The following is a 22,298-nucleotide window of genomic DNA, read 5'->3' as shown; positions in this document are numbered from 1 at the left end:
ATGTAAGTACTCTGAAAAAGAAAGTATAAAAATCCAGTGTCTGTAGACCTCTCACGACTGTTTTAAAGACAGCTCATTATTTCCATTCACTCCACCCCCTCCCTTCTGGGCTCCTTCCAAAGCCACGCCCCCAAAACACATGAACGCGCGACTCCGACCGCTGAGCTGAAGACGCATTATTTACCCGAGACGAGCGGAGAGGAAGGAGCGCAGTGCATGTAGTGACATCATGTCAGAATCACATGTAATAAAAAAAATCTAACTTTATCATTATGAAGATAAACAAATAAGATGTATTTTTGTACTCACTATCAAGCTAGCATATTGATATTGGTAAAGTTTAAAATATATATTTATTGTTTCGCTAACGAGCTAGTTATCTATAAGGCAAAGCTAAAAACAAGTCAAGTCAAGTCATCTTCATTTATATAGCGCTTTTAACAATGGATTGTTTCAAAGCAGCTTTACAGAGATAAACATATAATTTAAGGTAACAGATTGTTTTGGCGTTATAGCGGTTCTCGAATAATGTTACTTCCAGCTAAAGTTAACTTTGATTGATTCACCTCCGTCGAAATGATCAAACTTTAAACGCGAACCTGTGATTAACGCTGACGGCGTTCACATGCTCATTCAGAATTCTATAGTTATGTGCTTTTTAAAATATGTGCGCAGGTTTGTAAAACAGGTTGCATGATACACGTTTTTCCATTGCCATCATTTACACTGTGATGAAGATGAATTTCGTGTAAGATTCATAACATATATGGTGTTCTGCATGTAAGAGTTTGCATGATGAAAGCATTGTTGACTCTGATGAGGACTATCTGATAATCACTCTCCAGAGACAAGTACCGCATCGTCAGCTCGAGGACAGATAAATCGTTGTTTATCCAAAGACTTTTTGTTCATTACCTTTTCTAGTAACGTTACTGTCTTCCTTTTTTTGACTGGTTTGCCTTCGCGAACTGCATATGTGAATTTTGATTGGTCTTTCTCTGCCATTGTTTTGCTATTCCTAGGTTCCATGCCTTTTGAATTCCTCAAATCAAACGGGTACGCGCAAGTGGGCAGGTCCTGTGTGGCAAAAGGGTGGTTGCCATGGTTGCGAGAGAGTGACAGTCGCCTAAGCAAATCCTTTGTTTCCTCCCGGATGGAAATAATGAGCTGTGTTTAGTGCAGATTAAACGGTCTAGAGTCACTCGATTTTTATACTCTTTTTATCAGAGTACTAACATTTTAATTATGCATTGATATATATAGAAAGTTTAAACAAATTTGGAAAAAAGTTTTTTATAAAATTCCTACCTACAATACCTTTAAGTGTCTAATGCTGGGTACACACCGAAAGATAATTGGGCTGATTTTGGGCCGATTTTCCCCCTTCCGACAATCCTAGCTATGTCCCGATTATCTTGATGGTTCTCCAGATTATCTTATCAGATTTTCCCTTGGTGTGAGGTGTGTTAAGAGTGTCCAAACCTGCTCGGAAGAACGTCGGAGCCGCCCCGATCGCGAATTGTAAATATTCAACATGTTGAATATTTACGATCAGAAATCCTGATGTGTGGGGGGAATCCCGATGACAAACGTGCGCACGCTCTGGAGATTATAACGTGAAACGAAACAATATCCAATCAGAAAGCGAGATGATGGAAGACGGAAGCATAACAAACGCAGTCATGGCGTTGCAAAAAGTTAAATTGATGTGGACAGCAGAGATGGAGGATCAGCTTGTTGATTTGTGGCAACAGCACGAATGTTTTTCTGTGAAAATCATTCCAAACACTATCATCGCAATTTCTTCCTGCATATCGTCCGCCAAGCTTATTCTGAAGTCTAGCGAGATTTTGTGAGATTTCCTTTGTTCACAGTCGAGACTCTGGTTGAAAATCTGTTCGTGTGTGGTGTGCTGTCTTTGTCACATCATGGCACACCACACACTATAGGAGCAAAACGCTTAAATCTAGGATTTTTTGTCCTCATGTTTGTGGTCTGTCACATTTTGAAAATCTTATAAGATGTAAAAAATCTTTTGTTGTGTACCCAGCATTAAACTATAGGGCCACTGAATGTTTTTTTAACCCACCTGAAATCTCCCAAACCTTCTTAGTTCCTGGTGTGTCTGCTGCCCTCTGGCCTTCTGAGCAGGACTTGCATTCAAGATAATGTCTAGTGTTCACGGTCAGATTAAACTTGTAGAAGAGTGGTTTCAACAAACTGTTAAAATGTTATGTGAAATACTAGTAAGATTTTTTTCTTCTCTGGCAGTGTGATTGGAGCTCTGACAAACGTCTGTTACTATATCAGAGTTGGCACCGGTGGGACAGAGGCCAAACGGCGCTCTATACAGAGTTATGAGCTTGTGAATGAAGACAGATTGGGTACTTAAGGGCATGTTCACTCCTGTAAATAGCCACAGTGGATGTAATGTGCCCTTATTTTCATTTGATGTTAGTAATTCTGGCATCTATTCAAGATTTATTCACAATAACTCAAGTATTTATTTGAATCTATAATGTAAGTAAAATAATCATTGACTTGTCATGTAATACAATTAGGCCTTTATAAAATCCATTTTATTAAATGGTTAAGAATTCATATTCATAAAATGGAATTTCTAAAAGTTAAAATTAAATTAACCACGAGTGCCTATTTTACAAATAAAAAAAGAATTAAGGTCATTTTATTGTCATTAAATAGGCTATACAATTGGAACTTTTAATGATCTTTTGCCCCCATTTGTTCCATTTGTATAGTGCATCTGTGATCAGGTTTTGTTTCAGTTAAAAGAAAAATATTTGAGTACACGAGAAAAATGGCATGGGAAGAATAATGGTATAATGATATGTGGATTAGATCATCCACCATGACGGCCACTAGTAGGCGCTGTCAAGCTTATTTAAAAAAAATATATATAAAACTTGAATCTTGTGCATTTGCCTCAGTTTGAGGAATGGAAAAATGACCAGGACTAGCTCTGTATGCCAGTATAATATAGATAGATTGTTTTCAGTGTCAACAGCTTGGTGTATTCAAATAATATAACACATTATTTAAGTGTCCCTTAAAAATATGATAATGCTAACAAAGTAACAATAGTTTCCATTAAAGTAGCCTGCTGTTGTGGCTACAAAATTTGATTGATTGATTGATTGATTAATTGATTAGTTTTGCCTTAAAAACGGAATTACAATTGACGTTTTACGTGTTCTTTTTGGAAAATGTCTCTTCAGCTGGTACCATAACTGTAGGAACGAAGCTTATGCATTTTTGAAATGGTAAATAATTAAGGTTTGTTAGGTAAATGTCATATCATGATTTCCATTCCATGCTTCTATAATAGAGAAAAGTGTAAATGCATCAGAAAACAGAGGACATTTCTTGCTTCTGTCTTTCAACTAATCTCTCTTTAATGGCAGTTCACAGCAGATCATTATTGCAGCATTTCCATGGGGAAAAAAACGAAATATATTCTTAAGCTTTAGCAAATTGTGAGAGCAAAAAATGATGACTGGCGATAGTCCGTTTTTCTGTTGCGGTTGAAACGGCCAGCAGAGGGCACTTTATGATCAGTGTGAAGCGCATCTGAAGCTGATTAAAAGGTGCAAAATGATTATTACCATTAACCCCCCCCCACACACACACACAAAATAAATAAATACAACTAATATGAACTAAAATTAAAAGGAAACCAGAAATCTAAAACATAAACTTAAAATATTAATAAAACTGTAATTGTATCTCAATGATACTAAAATGACACTGTGCTGGATTCAAGTCAGCAAAAGGCAATGACTTGCCATTTAATATATGGGTTAACTCCTGGTTTCAAAAGTAAAAATTCAAAGATTTTCATTCATATATTTTTTATAATAGTTGAAAAAAAATGTTTTACTCATTCCAGATAAAAGGTGCAGAACATCAAAATTAATTTCAGGCATTATTAATGTAAGCCTACTAAGTGAAAAAAAATGGGAGCCTTTTATTTTCTAGAACAAATAATTATTTGACATTTGTCTGGCCGAAACAATATTCAGTGACATAACCAGTCATTTTAATCTCTTACTTCCATATCTCTTTCCTACTGGAGTGTATGGGGATCAAAATGCCATTCCTCTTCAAATTTGCAGAGGCTTAGGGTGAGTCTAACTAATCATGGATTTTGAAGCCGAACAGCAAAGTCATCATTTTCTTTGGCTGTGCGTCTGTGTTTTCAGCACTTGTGTGTTTTCGAATGTCCCATAGTTTAAAAAAAACGTCTCTTTCTGTTCCAACCAAGTAGCATAGCTCACCTACTCTCAAAATGTTGCAAGCCACAGGTTTGTTTGGCTTTGTGAGGAAGATGCTGAACATTTGCCCCGGAGGTGGGGGTCTGCTTTGTTTGTTGATGCTGGTTTGAAGGTTCGCAGTCAGCCAGATGCTCTGTCTGGGAATTACGTGCGTTGTCTTGGCATCCCGAGATGATGACTTTAATCAATCTACATGATAACACTGGCAAAGTAGGACCCAATTTGTGATTTTTGAATCTCGTTCAAACCCGAATTTTAGGCCCTGTTTTTGATGGACCCTCTCCAAATGTTCTCACTCTTAACCGGCTGACATCCAGCTGTTACAGATGGTGGACATTCTGGATCGAACTGGACAATATGAGGTCCAAGTCTCTGCTTCTCAGAACTGAGACCCCAGTGATCAGGCCTGTTGTTTTCCTTTGTGCCGCAGAGAGTTTTCCTGTAGACATTCAAGATGGTCTTGTGGTTTGAGCTTGCTGGAGTCTATCCAGTCATGGTGTTTCTCATCTTCTCTCTTTTTTTTTTGTGAGTAGGGGGAATAGAAGAAGTGGTATGTGTTATAATGAGAAACTGGAACTTAAAGTGGTTTATTTACAGGAGAATAAGGTGTGATTTGGTGCATTTAGTTAGTAAAGATGCAGGCTGTCCCACAACAGTCATAAAAAAATTGATTATTGCATTATTAAGTTGACAGAAAGCTTCATATATTTGGAGGGAGATCCCATATTATATATTTTTTCTTCAGTAATTACCATTACTATATATTATTTTGACAGAAATGCAAGAAATGTTTTTTTTTCTCCAGTGATTAGCATAATTGTCATAACTATAATACTGTGGCAGGTATTATAATGTATTATATGCACAAGTTGTCCCACAATAGTAATCAAATAAGAAAAAAAAAAAAAAAATTGACAAAGCTTCTTAAACTTTGAAGGACATCCCTTATTATTATTATTATTATTATTAGTTTTCTTAAGTAATTACCAATACTGTCAAATATGTAATATTTTGCCAGATATGTTGGTATTGTAAGTTATTTTTTGGTGTATTTAATTTGTATACACACAGGTTGTCCTACAATCCTCAACACAAAAAGTATAATAATTATAATATTTAAATGCTACTATGAAAATTTGTCAGACTCTTGTATTATTTGTTGTAAGTATATGCACAAAAAAATGTATATATAAATTGACATAAATTTAAAGCTTTTTATACTTTAAAGGAGATCCCATTTTTATATTTACATTTTTGAAACCTGTTACTAGGTATTTTTGGTGTATTTAGTTCATGTACGCACAGGTTACCCCTGAAATTACCTGTCTACAATACAGTTGAGTTTTCACATAGACATTTTCCCAAACCAGGCCGGTCGAACCGGTCTTCACACGGTGGATTTCTGACAGATCGTATGCAGAATGTTTACAGACAGGTCTGGATTTCATTGCTTCATACGTGAACAGCTGCATCAAACCCCACCAGATATACACAGACTGTAAGTAACAGAAAATTTATAGCTAAACATTAATTACCAGGTAATCTCTCGCTTCGTATTGAATGAATAATTTACTGTTCAGAAAGTGTGCTTGGTTACCTGGCAACCACCGCAATTCATTTACATTTTCAGCACTGGCATTTGTGCTTATTTTTCATGGTGCTAAAATCCCAATTGGCAATAAAACACTGCAAATGAACATCCTCCGTGTAAATCATAGGTGTGTGTAGGGCCGTCGTGCTGGTTCAGGGTCTGGCGAGCTTGGAGGTGACCATCAGAGCATGATATGAGGATCTGAGATGGGTCTGGTCTAGAAAACACCAGCTTACTCTGAAAAATAAATAATAATGCAAGGTGTTCTTTGACAGTGTAACAGTCCCACAGCCGAGGGAAATATAATCTTGTATAGCCTATAAAAATGTTTAAAAGTCTCTCCGGTCCCCTCCTCGGGTATTTCCACAGAAAATATTTGGTCCAGAAACAATTTTCACACTGTAAAAAATTAAGTACATTCAACTTGGATGTTTAAGTCATTTCAACTGAAATTGCATTAAACTGATTAAAAAAATTAGCTGAATCTTGTATAACTTATGAAAAAACCCAACTTATTTTGATGAGTTAAAGCAATGTTAAAACATGTTATAACCTATTTATCATCTAATTTTTACATTGAAATTTCTAGTAAATGTCAATTAATTACAAAGAGACAGCAAGTAACGCATTGAAGTAAACATGTAATTTTGAAGTAGAAAGACTGAAAGTGTTCTTGTAAAACCTACTACAGTAATTTGAAAAATCAGTGTACCGCAGTTTTAAACTCGGCCTGTAGGTGGCACAAGTGTCAATTTGAGCATGATCACTTCATTTTTATTACAGTCAACTTCCTTTTTATTACAGTCAGTGGTAGTTTGTCACACGCTGTGCAGTTGTTTTGAAATTCATATGTTTTTTTATTCTGAGAGATGGATCGTATGAATTATATCATAACTAGGTTTGCTTGTAGAAATTGCACGCAGGCTTCGCCGTGTCAAGGCGAGATTTGGGGGTTTCTGGTTTTCTCCCCTTCCTCCTGTACGCAGAGCCCCGACTGGTGCACCTTATAGATTTCTCCTGAATAAATCATCCTTATGGGACAAAGATGCATCTCACCGCATGAGAGAAGAAGAATGAGGGCAGGAGGATTTATGATGGGAGAGGTGAGGCCTTGATGTTACTGTCAGACGTTATTGCGGCTGCGCCTCAGGCCTGGAGCGCTTTCACAGGAACGCAAGCGAAGGCCCGGACGCAGCCAGCATGGCCTCCACACACCCAAAAACAGATCCGCTGTAGGCTTTTGAAGTTCACTCGCCCCAACCCCTCGCAACTGCACACTTGTGTTCTCTCTCTCTCTCTCTCTCTCTCTCTCTCTCTCTCTCTCTCTCTCTCTCTCTCTCTCTCTCTCTCTCTCTCTCTCTCTCTCTCTCTCCCTCTCTCTCTCTCAATGCCCATCCAACTCATTCATCTTTCCCAGGCGGGTTCTCAGCCTGTGGTGCTGAAATATGGCAGATGAACCTGTTACATGTTAGTTTAAGAGATAGTGTAGGTGTAAATTACACAGGAGGCTCTGGCTAACCTTATTTATGAGAGGGCTGTCAGGTGTTTAGGTGTTAGAGCGAGACGTGCTGCTTAAATCGTTTACTCCGCTGTAAATCAGAGCGTGCGTGCCACATTTGTGCACGGCGGCTTGCACACGTGTTTACATGTGCGCACCTCTCTGTTTTTGTGTACCGAAGGTTCTGGTAAACTCCGGAACAGCTAGTGGAGACTCAGACGGGGGCCACCGGCATGGACGGAGCTTGCTGTTATTTCTTTTATGAGTTTAATATCATTTTATTGAAATATGCTGCTCATAAACCCTCTCGGAGCAACAGTTAGCTCTGTTTTATTCCAAGCGAGCTGAAACGGATTGTATCTGTCATCAATTTTTGTTCTTCTAGCAGTTATGTTTTTATTCTCAGCACTGTTGTACAACATTGATTTTTTTCCCTTGTGGTGTATCCTCCTGAGACCCAGAAAAAAAAGTTTTTTGAATTTAGTTTTTTTCCATGTCATCACACTGTTTAGAGCACAATAAACAAATGGTAAAAAAAAAACATATATAAAATAATATTTTATTCATACGTTATGCTATGTCCTCTGTAGTGGACGCCAGGACTAAGTTGTTTAAAAAAATAAAATGACATGAATGTATAGGCAAAAACAATGGGATTTTTTTTTCAATCACCAATAAATTTTGGGGTTTCAGGATTTTTTCAACCAAAATTTGTATAAAGATTATTCTCAACTGTAATGAAAGAAATAATGGTACACCATTTAACTTTTTGCAATATGTGGGTAAAATGGACATAAATTAATATTCCCATTCAATGCAATGTATCTATACACTGTATCTAATTTGCACATTAATGTGTTCTTGGAGCAACATTTAATGAAAAAAGAAGTGTAATAATTGGCAACATTTTAATAATAATATCTAACATTTCATAATAATATCTAATATTTCATGTTTATCTATTAAACATGATTTTAGTCTTGATGTCCTCTACAGTGGACACGTTTGAAATCAATGCCCTGTTCTGTAACAAAGTAATTTTTTTATTTGAAACCCCTTAACATTTTCCTGAGATGTTGTTTTATGAAATACAATTTGAAAAAGTAGTCCAATTTAAATTATAATTACAATATTTTATCATATTTATCATATTGCTAGATTTGCTACATTTGATCACTAAAATAATGTCAGACATTTTTAAAGACCAAGGAGAAGTTGTTTTCATGGTGAAACCTCCAAACATTTGGTATCTCTGAAAAGTCCTGAATGTGCTCTTTACAGGACACCCAGGTTGTGTCATGTGACATGTATGAGAAATTCACTAAAATATAATGTCCACTACAGTGGACAAAAGTCTATTCTTGGGTCCCAGGATTATACACTATTGTTCAAAATTTTGTGGTCAGTGAAAATGCAATAATTTAAAGAAGTTAATAGTAGGGATGTAACGATTCACTCGCAACCGGTTGAAAATCGATAAAAATGTGTGACGATTCAAGTCGGTTGAAATGTTAAACGAATCGCGATACACGTTTTAAACAGCAGGGCGCGTTTACTGTATAGCCTACTGTGAAGTTGTGAACCTCGCTTTACAGGCACAATAGCAGCGAGCACACACTGGTGTGTAGCTAGCGAGTGTTTTCACTTCATTCATGGAACTTGATCTTGTGTGAGCCAAGCTCAACTTCCATAGGAATGAACTGAAAACGCTCGGTTTGCTCCGCTCTCGCCGCACCAGTGTGTGCCATAGACTGGTGTGCACGCGCCGTCAAACAGTAGACATGGCGACGGCAAGCGTAGATGTTGACGTTGACTCATTCAAATCGGAGGTGTGGCGGCATTTTGACTTTCCGTAGACTAATAATAATCACCACCGTGAGAAGCACCAGTCACCTCTTACTAGTGTAATGATACAAATTCTAACAAAATTAGAATCTTGCCTTTCTTACAATGTAAAACCCCTGTCAATCTGGTACTAATTTTACACAGTCTTTTACATAGTGTGCGAAGTTACCAGTGTCCAGCCTCTGGACCAAACAGACAGAAAGACTGAGTTGAAACAACCTTGAAGGGAATTTTTTTTATGTAGTTTTATTATTTGACAAATATATTTTAAATTAAAAAGAAATGGGCAGCATTTTGTCTGAGAAATAATAAAAGGGACACTTTTGTCTTAAATCTCATTTGTTAAAAAAATCGTGAGAAAATCGTATCGTGAAACCAGTATCGTGAATCGTATCGCATCGTGAGATGAGTGAATCGTTACATCCCTAGTTAATAGTTTTGTTCAACATGATGGATTCAATTGATGAAAAGTGGCAGTAAAGAAATTTATAATGTTTAAAAATTTCAAATAAAAGCTGTTCTTTTGAACTTTCTGTCCATCAAAGAATCTTGCATCACTGTTTCTACAAAAATATTGAGCAGCATAACTGTTTTATAAATGTTTCTTGAGAAGCAAATCGGCATATTAGAATGATTTTGTGAAATAATGCTGAAAATTTAGCTTTGCATCACAGGAATAAATTACATTTTAAAGTATATTAAAATTGAAAATAGTTATTTAAAAATTGTAATAATGTTTCACAATATTACTGGTGGTAGTACTGTATTTTTTGATCAAATATATGCAGCCTTGGTGAGATTCAAAAGCATTAAAAAAAATCTTACCCACTTCAATAATTGTAATAGTAAAAGTTATTGCACTGATTCTTGAATACTAGAAATGAAACGGGATATAAAACTGAAAACAAGTTTGTGACAAGTAACTATTTTGATCGATTTATGTGTTAGCCGAAATGTAAGATTTTTTAAAATTTAATTTAACTGATATTTAATTGTGGGTGGTCATTTCCCGTATTTTTACGTCATCTGGCGCTCACTTAAAGGCACAGTATGTAAGTTTCACCACTAGAGGGTGCTTATTCAAAACCATAACAAAGGCGTAGCGTGAAGGCGTCGTCCTTCACCTCCACAGCCGATGGAAAGCAATCTCTGGCAAAAATCATGTTCATGGGTGAGCTAATGTATTACATGTTTATTAACGTTACTGTGAAGCGGAGCGGAACGAGGGCGGTGGAGTGAGACTGTCGGCCGCTACCGCTCCTTTAGTTTTTGTTGTTTGTTTATTTCACAATCAAAATTAAGTTAAACATTTGCCGGTTCCTGCCTCCTCCTTCCCTGAGCTTGAACATTCTTAGTTACATTTGATCACTCAAATGCACATTATTTTATTTAATTCTAATGAAACAGCCGCAAGTGCTGAATAACTACTCATACTGCCACTTTATTAATTAAAATTGTGAGGTAACGCAGCACTGTTTTACTTGGTCAAACTTAAAATACATTTGAGTGTGTTGAAAGTTATGTTATAACGTTACTCTTGTTGCACCTTGCAGTAAGCTAAATTGATATTAGAATATTATACTAATAAAAGCTGGAGGACTTGTGTTGCTAAATGCCATGCAATTCATTTTAAAACATATTGTATGGTGGAACAAATGCTGTATTAATAAAGCTCTTTCTGATTACACTGTTAGCCACTTGACAAGTGTTGTCTCTGAGGTATGGTTCAAACTTATTTTTCACGGTAAATTAAGAAAACAAGAGCTTCAAACGATAAGAATAAGCGTGTTGAGCTATATAACCATTAGTTTTCTGTCACCTGTCTAATAAAACACATAATATATTAAAGCGTTTTTTGGTGTTTCCATGGCTTCTACGGATATGACGTCACTGACAGGCGACGCAATGACATGGGACGTTTCACTGGTTAAAATTGCGGATTTCTCTGCATTTAAACTTTGTTGGAAACATTTGGAATAATGTAAGTACACAAGTCAACAAAATATATGACGTTGTCCTAGTGGTTTTGGAATATTTTAATCCAAAAATCGTACATATTGTGCCTTTAAAGCGACTTTAAAAACACAAATTATTTAATAACCCTGTTAAATGTAATCTTTAGAAAATCATAAAACCAATATCCAAAAACAATTTCATATTGTACAGTGTACACTATATAGTGTTGTAATGCTAACTTCACTTGACGCATTTAAAATGCCCGATTTTATTTATTTTTCTTATTTAATTAGCCAAAATAGTAATTTGTTTATCGGCCATATCATGAAAATAAGGATCAGCCAGAATTGTAATATTAGTGCATCCTCACTTTGAAAGTTGTATAAGTTCATGCTATATATAGATTTTAATTCATATAAAGTTTTTTGTTTCGCATTTGCCGTCCTAACAAGCTTCACTCATCAATTAAAAGTAGAAATGTTGCTATTTTTGAAACTAATGGCGGGTCGAGTTGTGGCCATGTTTTAACTGATGTCTCGAGAGTGAATGCTATCCACAGTCTCAATAGAAGTGCACCTGCATTTGACCCACTGAATGGAGCCGAGCTGATGAATCGGTCTGTGATACCAAAGAGGACGTTCGAACACATTGAGAATGAGTCATTGAAACACTAAACCAACTCGGAGCACTTAAGAGAGTCTGGATGTGAGCGCTGCTGGGAGAAGTGTTGATTTTATACCTGTGGGCGTTTACGATCCACCCTCCATTCATTCTTTGAGTAGCCCAGAAGTGGGACAAGCATGTTAGTGAGAAGTAATCTTTCACCATGTGCTAACACGAGATGTTCTAGCGATGTCCTTCTCATAAGAGAACGTAGTATTCGGGGTAACCGTATTTATTACCATTGTTACATTGTTAGAGTGAGCCTAATGCGTTGCAATGGGAGTCATTGTGGGTTGCTTGTCTTTGTCACCGTCCTGCCTGGAGGTACGGCCAGTCTCGTGTGTCAGGGACAGCTCAGAGGAATTGTCCCGTAAGTGGTTAAGTGTCCGGTTCTTTGGAGGGCGAGGGAGGAGACAGGCGGGGTGAGGTACATCTGGACCCAGTCTAAACATGGCACAGGTCTGTGTCATGTGTCTCTGCCGATCTCACACCCTCAGGTTTATGATTCCCAATGTGTCTGTGTTTTCATTTCACAAAATCATATATACACATACGCTTGGAGGCAGTTTTTGTCTGAAACGAGAGACACACAGAGCTCAGGATTTTTTTCTGCTCGCCCGCTTAGGCCATAGTGCAGACTTTATATGCCCTGCCAATGTTTTCACTGGACCCAACACAAAATGATTAAAGACATAAATGTATAATTTTATATTTACATGTATAAATTTAATAATTTACAGTACTATCAAAAGTTTGCGCTCGGTAATTTTTTTTAAATGTATTTTAAACTCTATTGCTCACCAAGGCTGCGTTTATTTAATCAAAATACAGTAAATTGTGTATTATTATTATTATTATTACGATTTTAAATAACTGTTTCTATTTCAATATTTGTCTTCAGTGTCACTTGATCCTTCAGAAATCATTCTGATTTGGTTCTTAATGAATCCTTAAAAATAAATGATCATGGTTTCCACAATTATTTTTTTCAGGATTCTTTGATGACTGTATAATTCAAAAGAACAGCATTTATTTGAAATTAAATAATAAATAATCTTATTCTTACATGCTAAATGTCTTTACTGTCACTTTTGATTTATTTAATGTATCCTTCCTGAATTTCTTAAAAAAAACATTCAAACAGTAGTGAATGCATATTTTTACATTTGTTTACATGTATAATTTTACTTTTTATTTTATTTTAAATTGTTTAATTTTTTACAATTTACACTTGTTCTTTGAAATTAATTTTAATTATGTAAAAAATACAAATGTTACAAATTTACGCATTTTTTCACAAATGCTATGTTTTCTTTACATAGAAATTTTTCAATAAAAGCTGGAAACTATACAGCCTGCCATGGCTTCATACATTAATCGACACTTGCTGGAAAAGGAGGGTGTGTGTGACAAAAACATGACGGATTGGTTCATCATTTTTATCCCATTCTTATCCCAAGCCATTCTTACAATTTCGACAACCTCACCTGTGTTAACCTAAACCGGGATGGTTCACCCAAAAATAAAAATTCTGTCATGTACTCACTCTCAACTTGTTTTAAACCTATATGAATTTCTTTGTTCTGTTGAACACAAAGGAAGATATTTTGAAGAATGTGGGAAACTGAACAGTTCTCTGGCACCATTGACTTCCATAGTATTTTTTTTTCCTACTATGGAAGTCAATGTTGCCCCAAAGTAGCCTGGTTTCAAACTTTCTTCAAAATATCTTCCTTTGTGTTCAGCAAAACAAAGACATTTATACAGATTTGGAACAACTTGAGGGTGAGGAAATGATGACAGAATTTTCATTTTTGGGTGAACTATCCCTTTAACCAAATGTCCCAGAAAACCAATTTATTTTAATTCACAAGGCATAAAAAATGTATGTAAATTGCATGTTCAGCACTGGCTAATTCACCCGAAACAAGGTCCTAAAGCATAGTGTGCCTTCAAGTCAATGTGATTGACTTTTTACTCAATAATGAGTTAATTACTCACTCGCCACATTCAATTCTGAATAAAATTTATGTTTATTTATTCTATAGTATTTATTGATTAATGGTCTGAAAAGGATTAATTATAAATAATATCCTAAACAACAGGTAGAAGCTATACATTTAATATTTGATCTTATTATTGTAGTTAAGCAATGTAAAATAAATAAATAAATAACCTGATAAGACATTGTTTTGATTAATAGTATGTTAATATATTCTCACACTTGCTTTTTCTTTCTCTGTTTCAGTAGCTCATCCTCATGCCTCCCTTTGTCTTATTTGGCGTGGGCTATAAAGCACTCTTTTTTAGGGTAGGGGACATAAATAACAGCTCACTCTCCTTTTGGAGGCGTTTTCCTGAGGCCCAAACCTCTATAGGCCCGCTAGAGAGAGACGTGTGAGAGGCCGTATTGGACTATAAAGTTTATGTGTAATGTGAGCAAGCGTGCGTGTGTGTGTGTGTGTGTTTGGAAAACGCAGATCTGTGCTCTTCTTAGCCACTCCTGTGAAAACAAACAGCAAACCTCCAAAGGCTGCGAGTGTGAGACTTTTGCTCTGAGGTTTGTGTGAATGTGTGTGGCATTCTCTCCTCACTGTTTGGGTGAAAAAAACCCGAGGGCAGTGACCCGCTCCCCCTTCTTTCCCCCTAAATGGTCGTCCAGACGGACTAGCTCTCTTTAGTTTCCTCATTCTGCTCTTCTCCCCCTCCTCTTCCAGTCTGCTTTATTGCACTTGATTCGGAGCGTGGTCATTCCTGAGATGGTGCAGATAGCAGCTGCTGCTGAATTGCCCACCATAAAGCATCCGCAAACCCGCCGGAGCGCCGGCAGTGGGGGCTGGGACACTCCGTACATTCATTTCTCTGCAAATATCTACACTTAAAATTTAATGGTCGTAATCTCTTGGAGTTGGGACTTGCTTTTGAATTAGATTGGATTTGCGGAGGATGGTTGTGGTGGCGTGGAAGACTTTAAGATTAATGTTCTGATATATTGGATCAGATGTAGTTGTGGCATTGTAAGGCAAAGAATTGCAAATGCAGCAGCTAATATTGGTTGTGGCTGGAGATATGTGAGAGCTGTCAGTCCCTGTTCGCCTGCAGGGGGCGATATATAGTTACAAGACTAATTGCCTGAGACTGTGTATGTGTGGCTGTGTTCACAATGGAATACTAGCTTACTTATTGAATACTGTACAGAATACATTGTATGTTGTGCACTAATTAAAATATGAAGTGAATCAGTAGCCAAATAATGTAACAGTAACATTATCACATGGTCACACTGTTTGTCACATGACCAACATATTGCATATTTAATTGAATTTGACTATTTAATTTAGTTTATTATTCTGTAAATATTTGTATTCATTTAAATATGTATTTATACACAATACATGTTTAATTCTATTTGGTTTATTCTGTCTGTCTGTCTTATTTAATTCAGTTTGGTTATTTAGTTTATTTTAGTTTAATTTATTTTGGAAATATGATGGATGCATTGCAAGGACTTACATTTGTATCTCTTGACTCATTTGATCGTAATGCCTGGAGTTTTACACAAAAATCAAGTCATATTTAATTTGACAGAAGTACTGCACATCATACAGTTAACACTGCATGTTTTCTCACTGTCTTTCAAGGCCAACGCTGACGTTTCTGCACGTTTGTTGCAACTCGCATGTTGACCTCACACATAGCTGAGAAATGCCTGATAAATAGTTTCTGCGGCTTCATCACGGCCCCGTGACTATAATGAGTCAAAATCACAGGGAGCAGGTGAGCAAGACCGGGCGGCTTCATCTGGCAGCCGTTCCCGTGTGATCCCTCAGCAGGAGGAGGAGCGCGCAGTCCCTCGCAGGTACGGACACCTCCCAGACAGATGAGCCTGGTGACAGCGGGACGCAACAACCTGCAATTCTGCTGTCTGGCATGATCCGTCAATGTCCCCGCGCTCACGCAAACAGAACTCCCCTGTACAAGCACGCAGAGATTGTTTTCTAAAAGTAGGCCTACAGGAATTATCGATAATGAGCACGTTCACTCACACCTGTGATGGCAGGCACAAATGAAAACAAACAGTTTCCTTCATTTGCACTCGCTGATGACTCACGGGGCACGCACTGAGTCAGAATAGATTCAAGAAATGGAAGGGTTGCATTTGCAACAAAGGGCCTTGTTTTTAGATTCCTCTTCAGGGCTTATCTAGTTTATGCGATTTTGTCTCTTGATAAAACGCATCTGTTTGTTTTATCTATTTCCCGAGGGGCTCTTTGAACTGCAGACAATGACAGGCTGTCTTGCGCTCGCTGCGGTCCAGACGCCGACTGGCCACAAGGTGGCACTCACCCTCAGCAAGCAACTACCAAGTTCACAAGACACTTTTTTCCCCCCCTCCACACTGCTATGAGCATGCTGATGTATCATGGTGCAATGAAAAGGAGGAAATGAGAGGGGGGACATAAATGTGTTTGGTGCATGCAAGGACTAATGGAGTCTACCTTTGCCAGTACATTAGGAACAAAACAAGAGAGGTGAGAGGGAGAACGCCACCCGTCCGAGACAGAGCGGTCGTGCCCTAATGGAGAAGGGAAATAGAAGTTGGTGTCGGTGAAATGCCAGGCCTCTGGCTGTGTTGTTGATGCATTTGTTTCCTGTTAGTCCACTTATTTATGGTCAAGGGTTTCTTCATTGTCGCATAGTGATTCATTACGTGCAAGAATGAGGTCAGGAGAAAGGTTGTGGCAATTAGTTACATTTAAGGGGCATTTTATACCCTCAAACTGATGTGGTCACGTTCTGCTTCGGCTTTGAAAATGTGCCACTTTTTTTTAGGGCTTACAATAAGGATGGCCTGTAGGTTCAGGGCTAGTCTGAGAGGGGTTTTGGGACAGTCCTGTGTTCCCAATACGTGTTTTTTGTTCTATACATAACATTTCAAATATCCATCCATCCATCCATCCATCCATCCATCCATCCATCCATCCATCCATCCATCCATCCATCCATCCATCCATCCATCCATCCATCCATCCATCCATCCATCCATCCATCCATCCATCCATCCATCCATCCATCCATCCATCCATCCATCCATCCATCCATCCATCCATCCATCCATCCATCCATCCATCCATCCATCCATCCATCCATCCATCCATCCATCCATCCATCCATCCATCCATCCATCCATCCATCCATCCATCCATCCATCCATCCATCCATCCATCCATCCATCCATCCATCCATCCATCCATCCATCCATCCATCCATCCATCCATCCATCCATCCATCCATCCATCCATCCATCCATCCATCCATCCATCCATCCAATACTGTGCACAGTATGTGAAATTTCTGTATGCATGGAATACCAGATGACCTACTACATTTGCCTTGACATGACCTTCTATTTCCAGTGTGATGAATGAACTGCAATTAACATCAATTTTTAACATCTTTTTCTTGACTCATTTGTTCGTAATGTCAGTAGTTACAAGTTTTTGCACAAAGCTGGATTAAAAGGGCAAATTATATTTTGGTATTGGATGCTCCTCACTGCATTACAAATGAAATGTAATAGTTTTGTTGCAAATTCTGCTGATTTAAATGGTGCCAAGATAACGTTATTTACAGAACTGCCAGATTGACTGATAGTCTTGGAAACATCTTTAAGAATGGGTTGAAAGTTACTAACTACCGATCAGTGCATTTTTTCTTTGCACCATATGCCATCGTTTTCCAGCAATAGTGTGTTTATGAATGTAGCTGTCAGAGCAGTATAATTTCCAGCTGTTATTTCCAATTAAATCTATTTAATAATATAAATCTAAATTTAGATATTGTAAAATAATCAAATTGGCCTGTGTCCAATCCATATAATATATCTACTGGTCCAAGTTGAACTACTGGTCCAACCAGTCCTGCAGAAAGAAAATCCTTACTTGCTTTCAAAACGCAAAGACTGGCCTTTTATGCCTTTACAAAAGGGTTTTCTCACTTCTGCCTGCATTACTGATTGATCATTTCAATGCGAATTAAAATTATGATCATTGCATGTGTTTTGCAAGTGCCAGCAATTCAGCCATGTGCCTTTTCCCCCTGTTCTACATTTTATTGGCCAAAAATATGTGAACTGATTTATGATTTCCTTATGTGCTGAATGCACATGTGGACACGAACTCGCACCTTTTCTTCTGTATACCGGTGCACGGAAAGGAACGGACTAGTCATGTAATTACGCATCCATTTGCATACGACATGTAAATCACATACTGGGCCCAAAGAGATTTGCGACCTTTCGTATTCCCCTGTGCCAGGTAAAAACACACATTCATGAGTGAATCTGTGCGTATAAACGCACAAGTGCGTGTGTGTGTGCATTAGTGCACAGCCAGTAGTGCGGTTTGTTGTTTCCGTGTCTCTCTGCTGTGGCTTGCGGGGCTGATCGATGCTACTTTACTGCTTCCCTCAGATTCAGTCGAGTTCAACGGGAGGGGAAGGTGATTTATCAGCGGGGAAAGAGAAGGTGGAAGAGAGAGGAAGAGATAGAGTGAGGGAATTAGAAATGGAGACGGAGAGCATGTTGGAGAGAGAGCCACAAACACATTAAGAATGAGGGGGAGGCAAGAGATGCGATACACAGATTCAGCGCAGGGGGAAGTGAAGCGTTATATCACAGTGATAAAGAGATGAAGAGGCGCTGAAAACGGAGGTAGTGGCAGGGCAACCCAAGTATGACCCAAACTATTCCCACATGCCATGCATACCGAAGATTGCAGAATGTTTCCCATCTCTGCTATGCTGCATGAATCATGGGTAAGAGTCGAGGGAGTGGAGAGAACACACCTGTTTTAACTTGGTGCCATCCATCAAATAGCCCCGACCCGCTGCCCGCCAGACGAGACTGCTGTCCTTCAGGTCCTCTCCTGGTCTGTGCGTCTGCTTTGCAACAGGTGTTGACTCAAACACGACCTGTGAGTGAAACCACCAGCCTAGATGGCAGAGCTGAGTACAGTTCAGAACACTTCAGGCTCATGAGTGTGAATTGGAATTGAGTTGGCCAAACCCCACAGGAAGCTGAATTGTAATAACGGGAAGTAAAATTTACTAAATTTTAATTCAAAGAAATTCAATACAGATCTGTCTGTCTGTCTGTCCATCTGTCATCTATCTATCTGTCTGTCTGTCTGTCAATTTATCTATCTACAGTATCTATCTCTATCTGTCTGTCTGTCTGTCTGTCTGTCATCTATCTGTCATTTATCTGTCTGTCTGTCAATTAATCTATGTACAGTATCTATCTATCTGTCTGTCATCTATCTGTCTATCTGTCTGTCATCTATCTGTCTGTCTGTCTGTCATCTATCTGTCTGTCTGTCATCTATCTATCCATCTATCTGTCTGTCTGTCTGTCAATTTATCTATCTACAGTATCTATCTCTATCTGTCTGTCTGTCATCTATCTGTCTGTCTTTCTGTCATATATCTGTCTGTCTGTCTATCTGTCTGTCATTTATCTATCTATCATCTATCTGTCTGTCTGTCTATCATCTGACTGTCTGTCTGTCTGTCATATATCGGTCTGTCTGTCTATCATCTGTCTGTCATCTGACTGTTTGTCTGTCATTTATCTATATATCATCTATCTGTGTCTATCTATCATCTGTCTGTCATCTGAATGTCTCTCGTCTGTCTGTCGTCTATCTATCTGTCTGTCAGTCATTTATCTATCTATCATCTATCTGTCTGTCATCTGACTGTCTGTCGTCTGTCTGTCATATATCGGTCTGTCTGTCTATCTATCATCTGACTGTCTGTCTGTCTGTCATTTATCTATATATCATCTATCTGTGTCTATCTATCATCTGTCTGCCATCTGAATGTCTCTCGTCTGTCTGTCGTCTATCTATCTGTCTGTCAGTCATTTATCTATCTATCATCTATCTGTCTGTCATCTGACTGTCTGTCGTCTGTCTGTCTGTCTGTCATCTATCTGTCTGTCTGTATCTGTAGGTCTGTGTCCATCTGTATGTCCGTCATCTATCTGTCTGTTATCTGTCTGTCTTTTCTGTCATCTATCTATCTGTCTGTCTGTCATCTATCTGTCTGTCTGTCATCTATCTGTCTGTCTTTCTGTCATATATCTGTCTGTCTGTCATATATCTGTCTATCTGTCTGTCATTTATCTATCTATCATCTATCTGTCAGTCTATCTATCTATCATCTGTCTGTCATCTGACTGTCTGTCGTCTGTCTGTCTGTCATATATCAGTCTGTCTTTCTGTCTATCTATCATCTGTCTGTCATCTGACTGACTGTCGTCTGTCTGTCTATCTGTCTGTCATTTATCTATATATCTATCTGTCTGTCTATCTATCGTCTGTCTGTCATCTGACTGTGTGTCATCTGTCTGTCTGTCGTCTACCTGTCTGTCATTTATCTATCTATCATCTATCTGTCTGTCATCTGACTGTCTGTCGTCTGTCTGTCTGTCATCTATCTATCTGTCTGTCTGTCATCTATCTATCTGTCTGTCTGTCATCTATCTGTCTGTCTTTCTGTCGTCTATCTGTCTGTCTTTCTGCCGTCTATCTATCTATCTATCTATCTATCTATCTATCTATCTATCTATCTATCTATCTATCTATCTATCTATCTATCTATCTATCTATCTATCTATCTATCTATCTATCTATCTGTGTCTATCTGTCTGTCTGTCATCTATCTTTCTGTCTGTCTGTCTGTCTGTCAATCTGTCTGTCTGTATCTGTATGTCTGTCATCTATCTGTCTATCTGTCTGTCTATCTATCGTCTGTCTGTCATCTGACTGTGTGTCATCTGTCTGTCTGTCGTCTACCTGTCTGTCATTTATCTATCTATCATCTATCTGTCTGTCATCTGACTGTCTGTCGTCTGTCTGTCTGTCTTTATGTCATCTATCTGTCTGTCTGTCATCTATCTGTCTGTCTTTCTGTCGTCTATCTATCTGTCTGTCTGTCTGTCTGTCATCTATCTATCTGTCTGTCTGTCATCTATCTGTCTGTCTTTCTGTCGTCTATCTATCTGTCTGTCTTTCTGCCGTCTATCTATCTATCTATCTATCTATCTATCTATCTATCTATCTATCTATCTATCTATCTATCTATCTATCTATCTGTGTCTATCTGTCTGTCTGTCATCTATCTTTCTGTCTGTCTGTCTGTCAATCTGTCTGTGTCTATCTGCATGTCCGTCATCTATCTATCTGTCTGTCTGTCATCTATCTGTCTATCTGTCTGTCTTTCTGTCGTCTATCTGTCTGTCTTTCTGTCATCTATCTATCTATCTATCTATCTATCTATCTATCTATCTATCTATCTATCTATCTATCTATCTATCTATCTATCTATCTATCTATCTATCTATCTGTGTCTATCTGTCTGTCTGTCATCTATCTTTTTGTCTGTCTGTTATCTATCTGTCTGGCCGATAAACCTTTAAACTTAAACTGCCTTGCCAAAATTGCAGCATGTTTGTTGCCTCAATTCAAATGCAATTCAAGTCCATGATCTGATTAGGAATTTAAAGGGACATTTTCAGTTCATTCATGAATGGGGGACGACCCTGACAGATGGCTCATGTCTTCCAGTTTTTCTCAATCACTTTGGCACAGTCTTAACGTTCTCTAAACTGTAAGCACAACTGTCACAACTGTTTGCTGGAACATCAGAACTCTATGGCATGTCTGGTCTGCAAAACGTAACTCACCCTGTCACCTGTCAGCGGGTGAGCCACACTGGTCAAAATGTTTTGTTTTTTCACCATGGAAATATTTGTTATTTCATCTTTTTTTCCCCCTACTTTTTTGTTGACTAACTGCTTTCTATACTGGCAGTTTTGTCTGTGTAAATACAGATTCAGAGAGTAGGTAAACATTGGCTGTAAAAAAAAGTCAACACTGTAGTACACAAAAAGAAAGCAAACAATTCTATTTACACAGTACACTTAGTTTTTCAGCAATTAGTTACATGTTAACTGAAAATTCTTGCTTGTTGCTTGTTCATTGTTTACACACTCTATTATGTCTTTATTTAACACATACAGTACATATCATCTTAGTTGCATATCTTCTATTGCTCTTCCATAACAATAATATTTAGTTTACATGTAACATTTCTAGAAAAAATTACTGTTAAAATACAAATGTATTTTTTCAGATCTGTGATGTTCCTCCATGTTCAAAAATGGTGGTGATTGTGCTGTCAGCAACACACACACACACACACACACACATATACACTAATGTGTGTATGTATAACTGTGAAGGTTTTGATTCTCTTCAAATGCTGACTACTGTATATATACACACGATGAGCGAATGTTTAGAAGTTGTGAAGAGTTTGACAATTTCGCTGAGAATAAACTCATTAGTTTTGATCAACAAGCCATGTGCATTTAGTCATTGTGCAAATT

General features: G+C 37.9%; 1 protein-coding gene and 1 long non-coding RNA gene across 5 annotated transcripts in view; one reads left to right on the top strand and one right to left on the bottom strand.

Moving 5' to 3' along the window:
- The window catches only part of hnrnpa1b (heterogeneous nuclear ribonucleoprotein A1b), a 54,449-nt gene that overhangs the window by 27,878 nt on the left and 4,273 nt on the right, over positions 1 to 22,298 (bottom strand). The window lies entirely within an intron of this gene.
- Positions 5,706 to 22,298, top strand: part of LOC130090564 (uncharacterized) — a 44,104-nt gene continuing 27,511 nt past the window's right edge. The window contains exon 1 of the long non-coding RNA XR_008807712.1: positions 5,706 to 5,790. This is a non-coding gene — a long non-coding RNA (uncharacterized LOC130090564). The remainder of the gene's footprint in view (positions 5,791 to 22,298) is intronic.

The sequence above is a fragment of the Rhinichthys klamathensis genome, unplaced genomic scaffold, assembly GCF_029890125.1.
Source record: "Rhinichthys klamathensis goyatoka isolate OS25496 unplaced genomic scaffold, OSU_Roscu_1.1 h1tg000147l_1, whole genome shotgun sequence".
NCBI classification, from domain to species: Eukaryota; Metazoa; Chordata; class Actinopteri; order Cypriniformes; family Leuciscidae; genus Rhinichthys; species Rhinichthys klamathensis.
This window is presented reverse-complemented; position numbering and strand designations above follow the sequence as displayed.